General features: G+C 40.6%; 1 protein-coding gene across 10 annotated transcripts in view; it reads left to right on the top strand.

Moving 5' to 3' along the window:
- RBMS3 (RNA binding motif single stranded interacting protein 3) overlaps positions 1-18,538 on the top strand; it is a 1,423,334-nt gene that overhangs the window by 218,442 nt on the left and 1,186,354 nt on the right. The window lies entirely within an intron of this gene.

Below are 18,538 nucleotides of genomic sequence, written 5' to 3'. Positions count from 1 at the left end.
CTATGTGGTAGCCCAGCTGGCGAGTGACAGATCCCAAAATCAAACCGCGGCAGTGGAGCAGTGTTTTCTGAAGGAAATAAAATGTAATTTTCACTTTTCTAGTGGCCACATCTTAAAAAGTAAAAAGAAGCAGGCAGAATTATTTTTAAAAAGGCTTTTTACTTAACTTAAAAGATTATGTCAACATGTAATCAACATGAAGATTATTGAGATATTTTGTATTATTTTTATTTTTTGTTATCTCATCCTTGAAATCCACTGAGCATATTACACTTCTAGTACATCTCAGTTTGGGCTTAGCCACATTTCAAGTGCTCAGTAGCCACATGTGGCTGGCGGTTTGAACAGCGCAGTTCTAGACTCCAAAATCTTAACAACCACCCCCTATAGTGGTTCTAAAAGAATAAGCTGAATTTACTCAAACCATCTTCAATTTAAAAAAGCTTGCTATAAACAATCAGGTAGATCAGAAATTCCAAACATGGTTCCTTCTGGCTGCTATCAGGGCAATTATGAAAGCTTTGTTTTTGCATACAAAAGGTGTATCAGCGCTATTATTAATATAGTCACATCTTGCTGATGCAGAATCTGAATAGCTGTATTAATGGACTGTCAAACTCTGCTGGATCATTTAGTTACTGTCTTTTTGCCATCCTTTCTGTTCTTTGCATTTCAGCCACAGGATGGGCAAAGAACTTGAGAGGCAATAAGACCCAATGTAAAGAACTTTCAACTTCTTAGTGTCTCTGGTAAGAATAATGCAGTCCAGAAGCTTAAAGACATTTTTGGATGACTGGTTCAAAGATTTTCGAGAGTGTTTATACTCTGTAGAGTTGGACAAAGTTACCAAAGTCACAGAAACACAGGCTGAGCCCAGCTTGTCATCTTCTTGCAGTGCCTGCTGGCAGGATTTAATGAATTAAATTTAATTTATAGAATTTTTTCTTAAATAATCTACTTCATTCTTTTTGGTAATAGGGTATGAATCAGACTGAATGTCATCAGTCTAAAACTGGTCATATCTTTTTGGAGAATGTTCAGGATTCCTTTGAAACTCTCTGGGAAGTGATGACATCACTTGAAGGGTTTGCGGAGCTTTAATTACGAGGTGATTACTACGATTGCAGTCCGGGAAACCTGCCATAGGATGGAGAGTGGTACTTGGGTGGCGTGGCCTGGTTTTCTTGAAGCAAGGACAGCGGTGAACAGTGTAGCATTTCCGAAAGAAGACAGGCATTAGAATCTTAGGTTTGCTGTGACTTCTCTTAATTTTCTTATCGGTAACAAGGGAGAATGATCCCTGCTCCCTGTGACTGTCATGAAGGACTAAGAGCTTATGTAAAGCATCCAGCTTTGGGCCCAGCACAGAGTAGATCATCCATAAATTGCAGCCATCTACATTATTAATAAAACTGATATCTTTTTGAGTTGGTTATACTTTTTTTTCCCATCAAAACATAACTATTAACAGTCATGGTTTACTGTTAACCATATCTTCCAGTATCCAGGGTCATGATCCCACTATTTAGCTTGTGCTATTAGACACACAATAGTATCTTTCCCAGAAAAAGAATGAATCGAGAAGTTACCAGAATAAATTAAAATAAAGGTGATACTAATTATATAGAATTGTATTGGATAAAAAGTAGAACTTCTTGATATTATGGGAGTGAAAAGATTGCTAAAAAACCAAGAATATGTATATATTTTGCCTGCAAAATAGTGTTAAAAGATATTATGATCTTTTTTCTTTTCTTTCTTTCTTTTTTGCTCTTTTTTTCCTTCCTTTCCTTCCTTCTTCCGCCCTGTCTTTCTTAGAAGGAAATGGGTTAAGTTGGTTGGAGGTCTGGGCTTGGGTGTGGAACAGGGAATTCTGTGACTATGAAATTTTAATTCACAGATCAAGGTGATGTATGTGGATTATGGCTGTGGGGAGATTAATTTGAGCCACCAAGGTCTGGGTAATGGGTGTATAAACTGCAAATGCTCCTAAAAGAATGATATGCATTTTAGAATAAGAGTCAAAGAAATACAGAAACTGAGCTGCAGTTGGATGCTTCATCAGTGAAGAGCCTTTTGGTGTAAGCAACAGATCCCAATTCTGTCCAAGGTAAGAACTAAATAGGGAGTTGAGAGAAAGGATACTGAGCAGATGGCAGAGTGGATAGTGGACTGAAGCAGGATGCTTGGCATTAGGTTAGAAACAGGCGGCTCTTGGCCTCCGAAAACAGGGTCTACCTAAATGTTTCATCGTTTCAGATCTTGTACCACTTTGCTTAAGGTTGGAAGTTACAGTGGTGTCCAATTGCTGTTCCTTGGATGAGTTGGGGTGTGCCTGGCTTTATAATTCCACCAAGACTGAACAGCACATCTGGATGCTGAGTAGCCAAAACTGTCCATCAATAAGTGTGCACTACAGGTGCAATTTTCACTTATGGGCAACGGCTATTAACAATGGCTTCCATTTATCCTAATTTTCCTTTAGCTCTCTATAGTGCCGATGTCCTAATTCACCTTGCCCCCATTCATAGGGTCAGAAGTTCTTCTATGGCATAGCTAACTGCCATGACTCTGGTGCTTTGGTGTTCCAAAACTTTGACCTTTTTGTGGCAAATCTCACCAGCTGTTTAAAATTTCTTAGTGGAATTGTGCAATTTTCCCTTCTAGTTTTTCTGTTCTCTAGCTCTTGTATGCCAAAAAAGGCAAGAAGAGAGACAAGAAAGAACAAATTATGTTGTAGTTTGTCTACATTTGTAAAAAGAGAACAAAACAGAACTCATAATGGTCTTTATACACTGAACTCCTCTTGGCAATTAGTATCTTAGTTTTAGCCCTCTTTTCTTATTTTCTGTGTTTGAAAACTGCCTTTAACACACACACAGAGTGACATGATTATAAAACTATCAGTGAGGTGATTTTTTTTCTCTAGCAATGAAATCTGATCAGTGCCTTTGTAAGTCAGTGCCCATGGATGGTGTCAGACATGATTGTGTGGTTGATGGATACAGTGGCGAGGCCTGCGTGGTGTTTCCCACACATCTGGTTGAGGTGCTGCAAAGACAATTTTGACATTTTAATGTAGTGTCAATACACATTATGATTCAGAGAGTGTTTTGTGTAATGCTAGGCACATAATAAGAGGTCAATAAAATCATGTTATTGATTGATGCGGCACCTGTAGTGTGTAATTATTCATCCTTCAAGCCAATGATGAGGATCTAGCTGATAATAGAAGTTGTGAAATGCCATCATTTTGTTAGACTTGATTCTTTTTGATCCTTTGATTCTTTTCCTCTGGTTGAGATTGCCATTTTTGAACTCTTTTGGCCACAGCTGTGGGTATAGGAGGTTCTCAGGATGATAATATGAGGAGAACTGCAGAAGACACAGGTTCTGTCATAGTGTCAAGTCCAAACCATCACATAACCTGAGGAAAATGGGCCAGACCCTAAACTGCACCAGAAAATCCTGCATATGTCCCCAAACTTTGTCAGTAACTTGAAGAGCACGGCTGTGGTTTTTCAGTCCATCATCTGTTTATCTTTCCTCAGGATTTTTCTTCAGGTAACTCTTATTCTAATTTTCAGACATGGCTGTGTGAACCCACATCTCCAGAAATGGGGTACTGATAGTTTTAAGCTAAGAAAATTGAAACTATTGATGAAAAAGAGATGTTGATTGTTGGAAACCTGACTTCCCCGAGGTTATTTTAATCCCCTACCCACAAATGACTGGGGTAGCACTCTTTCAATTGCTAATGATAGAAAACCCAATGTAACCAATTCATGAGAAATGGAATATATTGGCTCACAAGGCTCAGCAGTTCTGGGGTAGGGCTGGCTTCAGGCTTAGGTGACTTTGGGGCTCAAATTAGAGTTTAGTTTCTCTTTATTTCTTGGTTCTGGTTTGAGTGCATTTGCTTCATTCTCACACAGTGTCTTCCTTTCTGGTCACAGATGGCTGCCAAACATGGCACCAAGCCTTTTAAGAGGAGTGAGAGTTTTCCCTTTGGAAGTCCCAGCAGTCTCACTGGCTCTGAATGGGTCATGCGTCCTTCCCTGGATGATCCACTATGGCCATGGTGAACATCAAATCTTAATTGGCTTGGGTCTGGGTTATGTGCTCCATGCCTGGAGTTTGGGGTTGTAGACCCTCTCAAACTACCTCAGAGTACATTCCCATTGGCTTACTGTGTATATGGTATCCTTTTAGATATAAGATAATACAAAGAAAATAATAGGACATCATAAAACATTAATGAAGGCTGTCTCTTGAGAGGCGTTGTAGGTGATTTAAATGTTGTTTTTACTCCTTTTGTGGTTTCTAAATTTTCAGATGTGGGAGGGAAAAATTTTTCTAAGTAGAAAAATTATCTAAATGGCAGTTATATTTTAGTAGTAAAAGAACTCTATTATTGCATTCTTTAAGAAAATAATTTAAGATTTTTTTTTCCTCCTACCTCTTCCTTTGCATTTTTTCTTAGAAAGTCTTTCTCCAAAATATGTTAAATATTTACCTATGCTCTATCATTTACACAGTATTTCTTCAATCTATTTGGAATTTATTTGGGTGTGTGGTGTAAGGTGAGACTCTGATTTTGTTTTTCCAAATTAGCACATTTTTAGACAATATTGGTTGAAAAATTCATTTCTGCTTTATTGATTTGGAAGGTTTACTTTCTCATGCTTAAAAAGACAATCCTGCCAAAGGCCTTCTAGAGAAATTCTCTGTTGTTGAGCTTATGTCAGCCAACCCCACATGAGTAAAAGAGAGAAAGCGAAGATGAAGATTTAGGAAAACAGAAAAGAGCTCATGTTCCCCACTGGGAGAGTCGTATGGTTCCTTGGAGGTAGCACCACTTACAAAACCAAAGTTCTATCATCATTTAACAGTCCTGTTTCTTCTTAGCCCAAATCCTTTCTACCGCAACACCTGTTAATGTAGGAAAAATCAGCCGATCAAACATGGGAAGCTATTTGTAAGCATTCTGGAATAATTGGTAGACGGCCCTGCCAAATTCACGTATTGTCCCACATGGCAAACTTTACAGATATAGAACTCTGAGGAAAATATTCACTACAGTAAAAAGTAGTCCATGTTTGTGCATAAACAAGACATTTATTGGAAATGTGTTTTAATTGTTCATATATTTACAGAGAACCTGTTTTAATTTTGCCAATAAAGTTTTATATTTCAAAGCATAATCCTCCCCATTTTGGAACAGTTTTTGGTATGGTTCTAAAATGAAAGACTTTAGTGTAACACAGATATGAAATCTTTGAATGATAAAAAGAAACCTTCCTAGCATCCCCTGCAATAGTAACCCCTGAAAGAGAAAATTGCAATGAACATATGTTGGTGATTAAATCAGGAGGAAACTTTTAAAGGCTTGATGATCTTTCAGTTCCTATGTTAAAATCATATGTGGAGGCATCTCTAAAGTTATTTCAATTTTAGAAGTTCCATTGAGGTCAATAGGAATCTTGCTTGGGAAGGACTGCACTTCTAAAGATAATATTGAGTATTTTGTGCTTATGCAAGAATACTGTGGACTTTTGGCAATAAAAGACTGTAGAATTTTGTTTATTTCAAGATCCTATTGCAGCACCCCCATTCCAGTCCACCACCATCCTAACTCAATTTTCTTAAATTATTTCTCATACAAATATCAGTGTTATTCTTTTTAAAAGACCAATTGCATTCAATGTCATGTCTCCATTACTTTGTTGGAGATAAAATTTCCATGAATGAGCTAGAGTTTTCTCTCTTGAGATTTGTAGACTGAATGAGACCATCTGCATAGATATGTTTAGCATCTATTTAGATGTTTTTAGAGTCTGTTTAATTGATAATCAAGACTCAGGCCTGTTGATTAACAAATTGGTTTCTCTTTTAGTGAATTGTGTTTCCAACACTAAAAAGCAAAAATCCCTGTGCCAAATCTCAGAACTCTTAGGAAATTGTATACTTCAAGTCAGTTGTCATGTTTAGTCTGAGTCTCTATGATAAAATATCTAATACATGTCAGACGCTGGCTCCCCCGGGAACTGGAAATGGAGAGGCCATCTAACATATAGGAGAGGCATGCTGGAGTGAGTTCATGATCATATTCTGTTTTGGTTTTGTGGTTACTAACCTGGAGTTGAGCCCAGGTGTAGGGCTTGTAAAAATTATTTTATACATATTCCGTTCTTCTTTGCTCTTGAGTCCAGCTGTGCTGCCATGATTATTGCCTCCATGTTGGATTTTCTCCTTGCTCTTCTATTTTGTCAGTGGAAATACTTGAAACACTTTGGATTCTGCTAATTCATAATTTCCTTTTTTTGCACGAGGTGCTATACGCGTCTGAAAACAAGGTCACTGTGTTATAATTAACTGGCGATTATTTGTCTGTTGTAAATAGTCAGTAAAAACAACAAAAAAAGAACAAAAAAACCCCTGAATGCCATAAAATGCATTATTATTTGGGTCAAAAATTGTTTAATGTGTATATATCTCGCTTTCTCACAAAGAATAGTCATTTGTTTGGTTTTTCTTTGTGAGCCAGCATCATCATAATTTCTATAACCCTAGTGCAGAACTCAGGACCTTTAAATACTTGTTGCTGGAGTCGGGAGATGAGTAGAAACCCAGCTGAGAGATAGGACAAAGCCTCATGATGAAGGGGCTCATCTCTGGGTGGAGAAGGGAAATGACGTGATCCTTTGAATGGGAAGACATCTTTCACTCTTAGGATATGTCATGGTTAATTTTGTGTTCAAAGCCATGTAGTACCTTTAAATAGTCACATCGGGAGTCATCCATCTGATTGAATGGTTGATGGAGAGGAGTTGCCACAGACTCAGGGCTCTCAAGGGGCCACCATCATCAGAGACTCATAAGAGCTAGGGCAAAGGGACTGCTATTTCAGGAAATTCAAGAGGCAGCGTACCCACAGGAGGATGCTTGTTCTAGAATTTAGGCATGACCTCAGCAGCAGCAAGCTTCTTTCTGAAATAATTATACAAGTGAATTTTGTAGAACTGGTGTAAAGAACAAATTCCTGTTAATGTGGAAATTCAGCTATTTGTTTTCCCATAAACAGGCTGTAAACAAGTCTTGTCATGTTACTAAAAAATATATTTCTAGTACAAAAATGACTATTTATGCCACATTTATTTATATGTTAAACTCAGTGCAAATCTGCTTTATTGTTGAAATAATTATATATCCTTTTTTAGAATACTGTAAATATTTATGTATATGTATATGAGTATGATTTCAATTAATTTGTAGGGAGTGAAAAAAATCATTATTTTAATAGCTGGTACTAAAGTTCTTTTCAGTGAGGAAACTCTTTTTTTTTGTGAGGAAGATTGGCCCTGAGCTAACATCTGTTGCCAATCTTCCTCTTTTTGCTTGAGGAAGATTGTTGCTGAGCTAACGTCTGTGCCAGTCTTCCTCTACTTTATATGTGGGATGCCACCACAGCATGGCTTGATGAATAATGTGTAGGTCCATGCCTGGGATCTGAACCCGTGAACCTCAGGCTGGAAACATTTTTATTTATAAAATATCCAGGGAAAGGTGAAACTTTGCGGCAAGATCTGTAAGAAAACTATTAAACAAATAGCTAAATCTATTTGTGTATGCAATGAATAAAAATGGTGGTAGGAGAGGTGTATGAAAGAGAGAAGACAAGAGAGAAGAATGGCCAGAAGAAAGTGTAGGAGACAGACAACATGGCGGGAGGATGGAGTCTACCAAGAGAAGTGGCCAGGGAGAAACTCAGTGTTAGATTGGCTGAGGGATATTTAATATGAAAAAGTCTAATACTCAAATTTATGTTATGTGTATAGTTGCATTTTAAATTCACAAATACAGTCTACCACACATCCTAGTGCATCGTTGGGGTTACCATAGTGTCTGAAATCCAGGACTGGACTGGTACAGAGCTGAGAGAGGTGCTGCATGAGGTGAAGTTGCACATGAGATGTGGAAGAAGTCTGGTGGACCCATAGTGACCTTGAGGCAAAAATCCCTTGGAATTTTAAGAAAATCTCTCGAGGATATGGGGTTTCTAGAGGTCAGGAGAAAAGGAGCAGTAGCCCATTTTATCTAAATCAGAAAGGAAAGGATGAGTGGAAGGGTGGGTGGATATGAAGAAAGATGCCACAACCAGAAAGGCATTGCCTGGTTAATTTAGAGTTCTGTAACCCAGGTTTTCCATCTCTACATAACAATGGTATAATTCTGGCCAACGTTATCACAAGAAAAATAAGGAACTTGAGGACAGTTTGGAGAAGGCTATTAGAGGTTTCCTGGTTCCAAGGGGTTCTGCATGGACCCACTCAAACAGCCAGGCCCTGCTGTGTGTAAATGTAAAGTCCTCTTAGGGTCCAAGCAGTAGACTAACCTGATAGCACACATCTCTTGTTCTCTTCATTCCGAGGAGACAATTTCCTTTAGTAGTTCTGTGTATTATTCACACCTGCCAGTCCCCGGAGAGCGAGAGAGTGAGCAGTACTCTCATTTTTCTGCTCTCACCTAAAACCCTCCTCTCTAGCCAGTTACCTCTGAAACACTTAGAGCTCTGACTCTTTAGGGTGGACTGAGGATGCAATTCAATGAGTTGAATTAATTAACTTGATTACAGTCACCTTCTGTATCTGCGGATTCTGCATTTGCCTATACGGAGCACCAACTAAGGTATTTGAGCATCTGCGGAGTTCAGTATCCACGGGAGGGTCCTGGAACCAATCCCCCAGGGCAAATAGGGAAGACTGTTCTGTAAAATAAGGGCAGTTGTTGATTCATTTTGATCCTATTGAGATATATATAGGTCCAAAACATTAGTTTCAACATTTTCTTTTCTTCACTTTGCTGTGGGCTTATCACCAAATGTCACTGAAAGTAAATAAGCTTAATTAAAATGCACGTGTGAGGGGGACCTACCCAGTAGCATAGTGGTTGAGTTCACAGGCCCCGCTTCTGCAGCACAGGGTTTGTAGGCTCAGATCTGGGCATAGACCTACACATCACTCATCAAGCCATGCTGTGGTGGCATCCCACATATAAAATAGAGGAAGACCGGCACAGATATTAGCTCAGGGACAATCTGCCTCACATACACAAAAAAGTGAATAAAATGTATGTGTGAGGAATATTTCATAGGTGTCCATGTGGAAATTTAATTGTTCACATCTTGATTATCCTACCTGGGAACCATTTTATTCAAACATTTTATTAATAGAAAAGTTCTTTGGTGCTCACCTGGTGCTAAGGAGGGTGAATTCTTCACAAAAAAAATGAAAACAAGTACTTCATTTTGCATTTGCTGATCTTTTTAGGTCTTGCCTGCCTTGGTTGTTTCACATGTGTTATTCTTATAATTGGGCCCTTGTCGCATTCTGCTTGTGTTCCCAGAGGCACACTTCGTTTCCTTTGGGGACGCCCAGTAGACACTGCATAAACCCTTGCTGAACTGCATTCGGCCGTGAAGGTGACACTGTGATGATGTAACGTATGATCTAGCCTAGCTCTGGGTTTTACGAGAATGTCATGTTGAACCTTGAGTATAAATGCTTTGAGTCCATGAATGATGTCATTTCCTTGTCGACTTTGAACTACATGTGTCTTCTGGGCAGAGATTTTAGTGGATTGATTATTTAGTCGAGAAATAGATAGACTAGTGTAGTTGCTAAGAGCAGACCCCCTAGGTTCAAATGGCTTGCTTGCCACTTGCTAGCTGAATGACCTTGGAAAATTACTTACCCTTTCGTGCCTCAGTTCCCCAATTTATAAAATGGAAATAATAATAGTTCCTACCTCATAAGTTTGATGGGAGGATGAAATGAGTTAATATATGTACAATTCTGAGACTAGCACATGGCGCTTAAGTGCTATAAAAGCCTTAGTTACGATTGTTATTAGTAGTAAAAATCCTTAGTGTTTAATGTGATGTGAGTCAGAGCACCTCTCTTTCTTCTCCTTCTCATTCATGAAGTATGTTCTTCTTTCTCTGGACAGTGACTTGCTGTGAATAGTGGAGATAAGAATACGAATTTAGAGTTTTCCCTGAGTGGCACTAAATACTAATAGCCTTCGCGTAGCTCCTGGGAGCATCCACATGCCCCGGACCAGAGCTGCTCTTGTGTTAAAAGCAGAAAGGCCTAAACTTATCTGGGAACTCCCCCGCTGTGTCCATCCTTCTCTGTCTAGCTGCAGCCTGAGTGGGCGCATTTATCCATTTTGATTAGAGGGAGAATCGATAGTCAAGCATATAGGTTCCCCCGGGCTTAGTCCCAAAGCTGCCGTCAGCTTAAGGCAAAGGAAGATTTTCTTTTTCTTCCTTTGTATCATTTCTTACTGGAATCAGGCTTTGGATGAAGTGGCTTAGGGCCCTAATGCTGGGCAATACATTAAGGGAGGATGCCCATCCCTGGGACACCTGCACCCCCCTTCCCTCCTTTAGATCATTGGAGGACTCCAGATCCACTACATGATTTGTTTTGTTGGATACTCAAAGCCAAAATGGCTCGTGATAATGCCCCAGAAATGTTGTCAGGGAATGCAATTTGGTGAGGCTTCAAGGACTCTCGATAGTTGTAACAATTTTGACCATATAAGGAATTATCCACAGGAAACTCCTGTGATGAGTCATTCAGCAGATTTTTATTGAGCACTTAGTATATTCCAGGCCCCATACAAAGTGCTGGGGATATAGCAAGGTTACTGCTTTCCTGTAACTTATGTTCAATTATGGGAAAATAGAGGTGCTGGATAGTCTCCAGATCTGACGGTCTATCTTTCTCAGTTCTAATCTGAGTCCCGGATGGCTGACCTAAATGGTTTATGACAGGGACCAGCAAAGTATGGCTCACGGGCTAAATCTGGTTTGGCATCTGTTTTTGTGTGGCCTGTGAGCTAAGAGTGATTTTTGTAGTTTTAGATGGATTAAAAAAATCTGAAGAAGAATATTTCATGACGTAAAAATTATATGAAACTTGAATTTCAGTGTCTGTAAATGAAGTCTTATTGGCACAGGGCCACACGCATTTGTTTGCTGTCAACTATGGCTGCTTTCTGCCCCGAAATAGCACAACTGAGGTGTTGCCAAAGAGACCCTACGGCTCGGAAAACTTGAAACATTAACTATCTGATCGTTTACAGAAAAAAGGTGCCAGTCCCTGGCCTTCATCCATGGATTCCTTGCCCTCATCTTCTTGTTGAGCTTGGCAAACAGCAGCTGCCACTGGAGATCTGCGGGCCAGGGAGGCCGGACTCTGGGACATGTCTTCCCTAGCTTCCTCTCTCTGGAGTCTTTGCAGCTTGGCCAAATCAACTTCTGAAGGTCACAGCTTCTACCAGATGGCTCTCGAAATACAAACCTGTTCCTTCTGTATGTGGCATGTCTGCTCCAGGCCCAGGGGTGCTCATGTCCCTCATGGTTCCTCAGCCCCGGGGACTGCGCTGTCCTGTGGTTTCCCCATGCTCTGCCCCCTCTTCTGTCCATAACCTTTTCAGTAAATGATCCTCCAACTCCTCCAGTTTGTTTGTAATATCCGTTTCCTGCTTGGATCCTAGTGGATAAAACAAGAATAAAGAAATAAATCAGGTGGTGAAAATAAAATATTAAATAGAAAACAAAATAGTGTGGTGTGACAACAGAGTGGATGGTCACGGAGGCTTCTTGTGGAGATGACGTTTGAATGCTAAGAAGAAAAGAGCAAGGCAAAGATCTAGAGAAATGCCATTTTGTGAGGCAGCAGCTGGTGTAAACTTCTTAAGAGTGTCTGAATTACAGCAAAGGCACCTGCAGGCTGGGGGACAGTGAGTGACACAAGATGAGGAGTGAGAGAAGTGGGGGCCAGTTTATGTATGGCCGTGTAGGTGTGTGGTAAGAGTCTAATTATAAATGCAATGGGAATATTTAAACAAGGTTGGCATAATCTGATTTATGAATTTTTAAAACATCACTCTGGCTAGTATTTGGTGAAGGAATAGTTTGGTGGCAAGAGTAACTGGACACATACAGTGACAGGTGGTTATTGCAGTAAGGCCAAGCCCCCATGCAGAAGGCCATGGCTAAGTGCTGTTCTGGTACCTTCCACTGGATCTTTGGAAAAGTTACCATACTTAGGTCTGGTTTTAAGGAAAGTGAGTTAGTAGGTGGGACAGTGACAATTGGAGTTAGTTTTCATTAAACTTTTGCATCCTGCTTGATTGTACACGGAGAGGACTTTGCATTTCTTTCCCTTATTTCTTTGGGAGATAGCGTCTCATTTTCTGCATTTAAAACTTCTTCTAAAGCTTTAAAAGCTCTAAGATACCCTCTCTTCAGACAGGAAAGAATAAAACTAGTCTCGGGACATTTTCGTATCTTGTTTCTGTAAGAGCAAAACAGGAAAAATTTTGCGTTAGCATAAGCAGTTTGTGATTGTATCTTGATTGCTCTAGCTGATTTTGTGTTCTCTGTACCTCTCTGAATTGTTCCTTTGCGTTTCTTGGTTAGGGTACCGTGGTTAGCTTTTGTATTCTGTTTTCAGTGTTCCAGCCACATTCATTTACAGCCCGCACCTTATAAAGGCTGGTATTCACTCTCCCTGCCTGCACTCCCCACCCCTACACACACACACTCACACACACACTCCTAGGGCTGTTGTAAAATTAGATCCTTGCTGGCCCCTTGCGATCATTCCCACATCCCGTGAGAGAGAGATGTCCTTCAGCTGGGCTTGCATTGCACAGTGGTTGGAATATTTTGTTGCTTCCCTCCCTGCCTCTCTTCCGTGCAGCTTTGGGTGTGTCTGTGCAAGAGATTTTGTCCGTTTCTCGGTTATCGGCCTCCTGCTTCTTGGGTGAACAGTGCAGGCCCAGAAGTGATCTTTCTTAAACACCTGAGTAATTTGACAAGACTCAACTACCTGCTTTTGTCCACTTAGAATTTCCTTTTCTCCCAAGTTCTGAGTTTCACTTAGTTTTGCCTTTCTGGTGGTATATGTGGCCAGTTCTTTTGGTAGGGTCTATACGTAGTTCCAGACAGAACCATAAGCATCCGTATGAGTCATTCATTTATTCAGCAAATATTTATCGGGTGCCTAATATGTAGCAGGCTCTGTGCTAGGGAGTGGAGAGTCTTTATGCTCAAGGAGCATATGATGCTTTTGGGGAGCTGGGCATCTAAGGCAATAATTATAATTCAATGTGATAAGTAAAAGAGAAAGTGATGATTATGATAGAAGCAGTGAAGTGTGGTGGTTGACAGCCCGGATTCTGGAGCCAGCCAGTCTTGGTTCAATTTCCAGCTTCACCACTGATTATCTGAGATTCTGGGCAAATTAAACTTTCTGTACCTTAATTTCCTTATCAGGAAAAAGGAGCTGCTATAAGGGTTAAGAGAGTTAATATAGTAAAATAGCTAGAAGAATGTCTGGTAAGTAGCTAAATTACCATTGTCTATTATTATTAATATCCTCTCATAATCCTCAAAGGATTAAACTTTGAAAAGGAGAATAGAACTTAATGTGGGCTAGTTACCACTTAGAATATAAAGAATTTTTCAGCGCAGTTAATAAGAAGCCAATTTCTGGTTCTTGAGATTACACAGGATCGATAATAGACAGGATCGAACCCTTAAGGATACTTTCAAAATATTTTCCCCTCTACATTCGTGCTTTGGACTCAAACCTTCAATATCTGGTTTGCTATGTTGCTAGAAGAAGAAATGAACCTTTTCTGTTTATAAATAGAGCCAGTTGCACTGATTCTAGGGGACATGTTTCATCCTGTACTCCTGGACTGCAGTGACTACTGCCTTTTAAATTAGCTGTCTTCCTCTGGGCTTTCTAAGGAAATAGGTGACTGCAAAACCTGCACGTATTGGTTCTAATTCCCATTTTTCAGTGTTGCACCTTCTGAGCGGCATATGCAGGAAGAGCCCGCAGAAATTCCTTTAAGTACGACATCTAGAAAACATAAACGCCAGGTGCCTGAACATCAGCAGCCTTCCCACAGCCAGTAATCCCAATCTGCCAACGTTCTTCTGAAATCATTACACCTGCTAAGCTCTTGTTGACACATCCTTTTCCTTGGCATCTTGAGGGATTATGTCTGAGACACCTTTGAATCTTCATTAATTAGCCCATATTAGCTGCTCAATCATTGTTTGTTGAGTAAACAGATCAATAAATGATTTTAGGGTCTGGGTCTGTCATAAAATATGTTTAGTTCTGACTCACCTAAAGAACTTTTCTCTTTTCTTCTTTTTTCTGTGTCTTATTTGTAGACGAGAAACTATATTTGATCTCCCAGGTAGGACTCCTGAATACAGTTGTGCAGTTTGGCAATGCATACAAGCATCCAGACAGGAAGACAGCTTGGCACTGAAATTCAGCCCATGCCCTGCCCACCCGGCCATGTGCCTTGGCAAGGGGCTCAATCTGATCAGTGGTAGGGTGTCTTTTCTCTTGTTGGCATGACACTACTGTCCACTGGCCAATCCAAGTATCCGTGGAGCTTTTGGCCCTCTCAGACAGGCACCAGGTACTAACTCTTCTGCACAGAGGGGCATCTTTATCTAGTTTGTGTACAGGCACCAGATAGTCTAGTAGTGGCTGTGGCAGTAAACTCAGGATTCTATCACTGTGTTCCACGATTACGAAAAGCAGAGAGGGAATAGGAAGAGTAAGTAAATGCCCTGTTTCATTAAGTCTGTTGTCCAAAATGTAGATCTATCATAGCACGAAAACCAGCTTCCTCTTCTGTCACCCAGCCCCATGATCATCACACTTCAGAGCAGGTTGCCATGATTTTCAGGTGGTTTCTCAATCATATGGATAACTCATGACGGTCTTTTCCTCTTTACTAACTTCCTCTTTATTAACTTTAAAAGCATCTCCTACTAATGATGAGTTTTTTTAGCACCATCTGTACATAGGTGAGCTAGAAGGAATTTAAAAGTAAAGGCTCCATGTAAACCATAACTGCCCCCTCAGCCAATTCTTTTCAATTCATGTTCTCACTGAATCTGTTACTTGAACTGCTAGCAATTAGAAAAAAATGAATACGTTATGACTTTTCCCTGCGCAGCTTCTGTTTGGCTCTGCTAATGACTAATAAATGGGCTGGGGGACAGGGGGCTGCACATCGGCCACGCCCTCGCTGAGCTGCTGCTGGGATGCAAAGGGGGCAAACATGTAGGCGAACTGGGCCCAGCCTTCCCAGAGTGCTTGTCCAGCCCACAGGCCAGCGGCTTCATGCAACTCACTTGGCTTCTCTCTTGACTAGTGGTAGGGTTTCAAATCTACTTTTTTATTTCCCCAGAAAACTGATGGATTGTAGAGTTCAAGTGGATAACTTTAATAGGAGAAGGAGGCTGGTGTGATAAAAGAGGACATGGTGGAGATGAGGATGGACAGGTGGGCACTAGCTTCCAAAGGGAGCAGTATCCAACTCCATCCCCCAAAATACGTCCAGACATTCCAGCATTTTCAAAGGAAACTGGAAAAGCTAGTTTTTGATGTGAAACCTAATGCATTTTTAAATGTTAGCTCAAATTCTTTTGAAACGATATGGGACGAATAAAGCACTTCCACAATGGGATTTAGCCTTCCTACTGAGTTTGCGGCTTCTCAATTAGTGGGGGGTGTGCACAGCAAAGATTTAGATTGTCCTGTTTTAGAATTATTCCCACCAGGCCATCTTCCACAACTGGGTAGGGACAGTCATGGTGTTGGCAGGTTGGGAAGCATGAGGCTAAGGATTGATGGAGGGGGCTCACCCGTGAGGACAGGTGTGATGAGAAAGGGGTCAGGGGTGCTTGTTCATGGAACAGAGTCCCAGCACTTGTTTCAGGAGCCTGGCGCTAGCCCTGTGCTGTGATGTGTATTGCCATGTGCTGCACAGTTGGCAAAGAGCTGACCATACCCAAGCCCTGAGGAGAAGGAGGCCCAGGGTATCAGTCAGGGTTCTCCAGAGAATGGGAACAGTAGGAGAGGTATATATATGTGTGTATATATCTATATTATATTTAGATAACATTTACAAATATAAAGATTATGTATACATCTATACATATATATGTGTTTATCTATGATTTATTATATATATATATATGATTTATTTTAAGGAATTGGCTCATGCAGTTGTGGCGTTGGCAAATCTGAAGTCTGTAGGGCAGGCCAGCAGGTTGGAAATTCAGGCAGCAGTTTGGAAATTCTGGCAGGATTTCTATGTTACAATTTTGAGGCAGAAGTTCATCTCTGGGAAGCCTCTGCTTTTGCTCTTAAGGCCTTCAGTTGATTGGATGAGGCATTATCACATTATCCACATTATCTAGGATAATTTCCTTTTATAGTCAGCTGATTGGAGAAGTTAACCGCATCTACTAATACCTTCACAGCCATACCTAGAGTAGTGTTTGATGAAATCAGTGGGTGCTGTAGCCTAGCCAAGTTGACACATAAAACTAACCATCACACCCATGGTTTGTTGTCATGGTATTGGGAGGTTGGGAAGATGAGGCTAGGGGAGGGTGGGAGGATAATTCCAGAATTACGTCTGCTAAAGCACTTGGCACAGGGCCCCACACACTCTGTAAACATTGCATTTGACTGCAATAAATTAATTCCAACCTCAGCCAGAGGAGGAATTGTCTTGCATTGAATAAAGTTTAAAGCTTTAAGGCCTCTTGCTTGCACAGGATTCTTCCAAAGTGCTGTATCTAATGTTGTGTTCATAACATCAAATTGTTTTTTTTTGGTCATCCCTCATTATATGAGCTCCAGATCTCTCAAAACCTGATCTGCTTTAGTTGGCTCTACTATTCTTTCTTTTTTCCTTTTTTTAATGTGAGGTCACATTGGTTTATAACATTATGTAGATTTCGTAGGTATATCATTATATTTCGACTTCTGTGTAGACTACGTCGTGTTCACCACCAAAAGCCCAGTTACCCTGGGTTTCCATACACATGTGACCCTTTACCCCTTTTGCCCTCCCTCCATCCTCTTTCCCCTCTGGTAACTACCAGTGTAGTCTCTGTGTCTATGTGGTTGTTTGTTGTTATTGTTGTATCATATGGTACTTGTCTTTCTCTGTCTGACTTATTTTGTTTAGCATACTACCCTCAAGGTCCATCCATGTTGTCACAAATGGTGACATTTTGTCTTTTTTATGACTGAGTACTATTCCATTGTGTGTGTGTGTGTGTGTGTGTGTGTGTGTGTGTGTATGTGTATAAATATCTTTTATCTTATTTGTCCATCCATCCCTTGATGGGCACTTAGGTTCTTTCCAAGTCTTGGCTATAGTGCATAATGCTGCAATGAACACAGGGGTGCATGTATCTTTTCAAATTAGTGTTTTCATGTTCTTTGGATAAATACACAGAAGTGGAACAGTTGGGTCATATGATAATTCTATTTTTATTTTTTGAGAAATCTCCGTACTGTTTCCCATAGTGGCTCCACCAATTTACATTCCCACGAGCAGTGTTCGAGGGTTCCCTTTTCTCTACATTCTCTCCAACACTTGTTATTTCTTGTCCTTTAATAATCGCCATTCTGACAAGTGTGAAGTGATATCTCATTGTGGTTTCAGTTTGCATTTCCCTATTAATTAGTGATGTTGAGCATCTTTTCATGTGCTTGCTGGCCATCCGTCTGTCTTCTTTGGAAAAATGTCTGTTCAGATGCCCTGTCCATTTTTTAATCAGGTTGTTTTTTTCTACTAGTATTTCTGTGTACCCTTCAGCCAGTCCCTCTGTGTTTCTGAGCCTCAGTTTCTCCACTTGTAAATTGGGGAAGACAATTCTAACCATTTCCTGGGTTCTTCCAAGGATAAGAGAAGAGGCTGTGCAATTATGAACATACAGAAAATCTAAATGCTTTCTCCTAGTTTCTACTTCTCAAAAGTGTTCTAATATTAGTATTTTATTAGCTAGAAAAGTAGCACCATGTTCTTGTACTCAATAAAATAGGTAATTTAAAGTGAGAATGTATAATCCCCCATCCCCAAGGGGCATAATGAGCTATTTTCATTTTGAATGACTAACTTATCAAATGCTTCTTATTGGAAAGGTAGATATCACCAGAGGGTTATTGGTACCTGGGGCTCCTCATTGGGTGTTGCCTGGGGCCTGGCGCTCTACTGAGGGTATCAGACGTGATTATTCAACCTGCTTCTTATGGCAGCAGTGAGGCAGGTCTTACCATCTCCATTTTCCAGGTGGGGAAACTGAAGCACAGAGAGGTTGAGTTTAACGTTCCTGCAGTCACATAAGCAGCAGAGCCCAGAGTCAAACCCCGTGGTGTGCTGTTTGTTAGCTTGAGGTCTGGAGGTCCAGAGGTGAATGGAGCAGCTTTCTGGAGTGGTGAGGCAAGCACCTGATTATGGCAGCCACTTCACCAAGTACAATCAGGTCTTGAGCACCTGCTTGAAAAATGGAATCCTGTGCTGCCTCTCAGGGAGCCACTTCAAGGCTGCTTTGGATGGTGTTGCAGGGTGTGCACTGCCCAAGGCTCCTGATCCTGGGCAAGTAGAGGCTGAAATCTACTCT

The sequence above is a fragment of the Equus asinus genome, chromosome 21 (genome assembly GCF_041296235.1).
Source record: "Equus asinus isolate D_3611 breed Donkey chromosome 21, EquAss-T2T_v2, whole genome shotgun sequence".
In the NCBI taxonomy this organism is placed as follows: Eukaryota; Metazoa; Chordata; class Mammalia; order Perissodactyla; family Equidae; genus Equus; species Equus asinus.
Note: the sequence above shows the minus strand (reverse complement) of the source record. Positions and strands in the feature narration are given on the sequence as shown.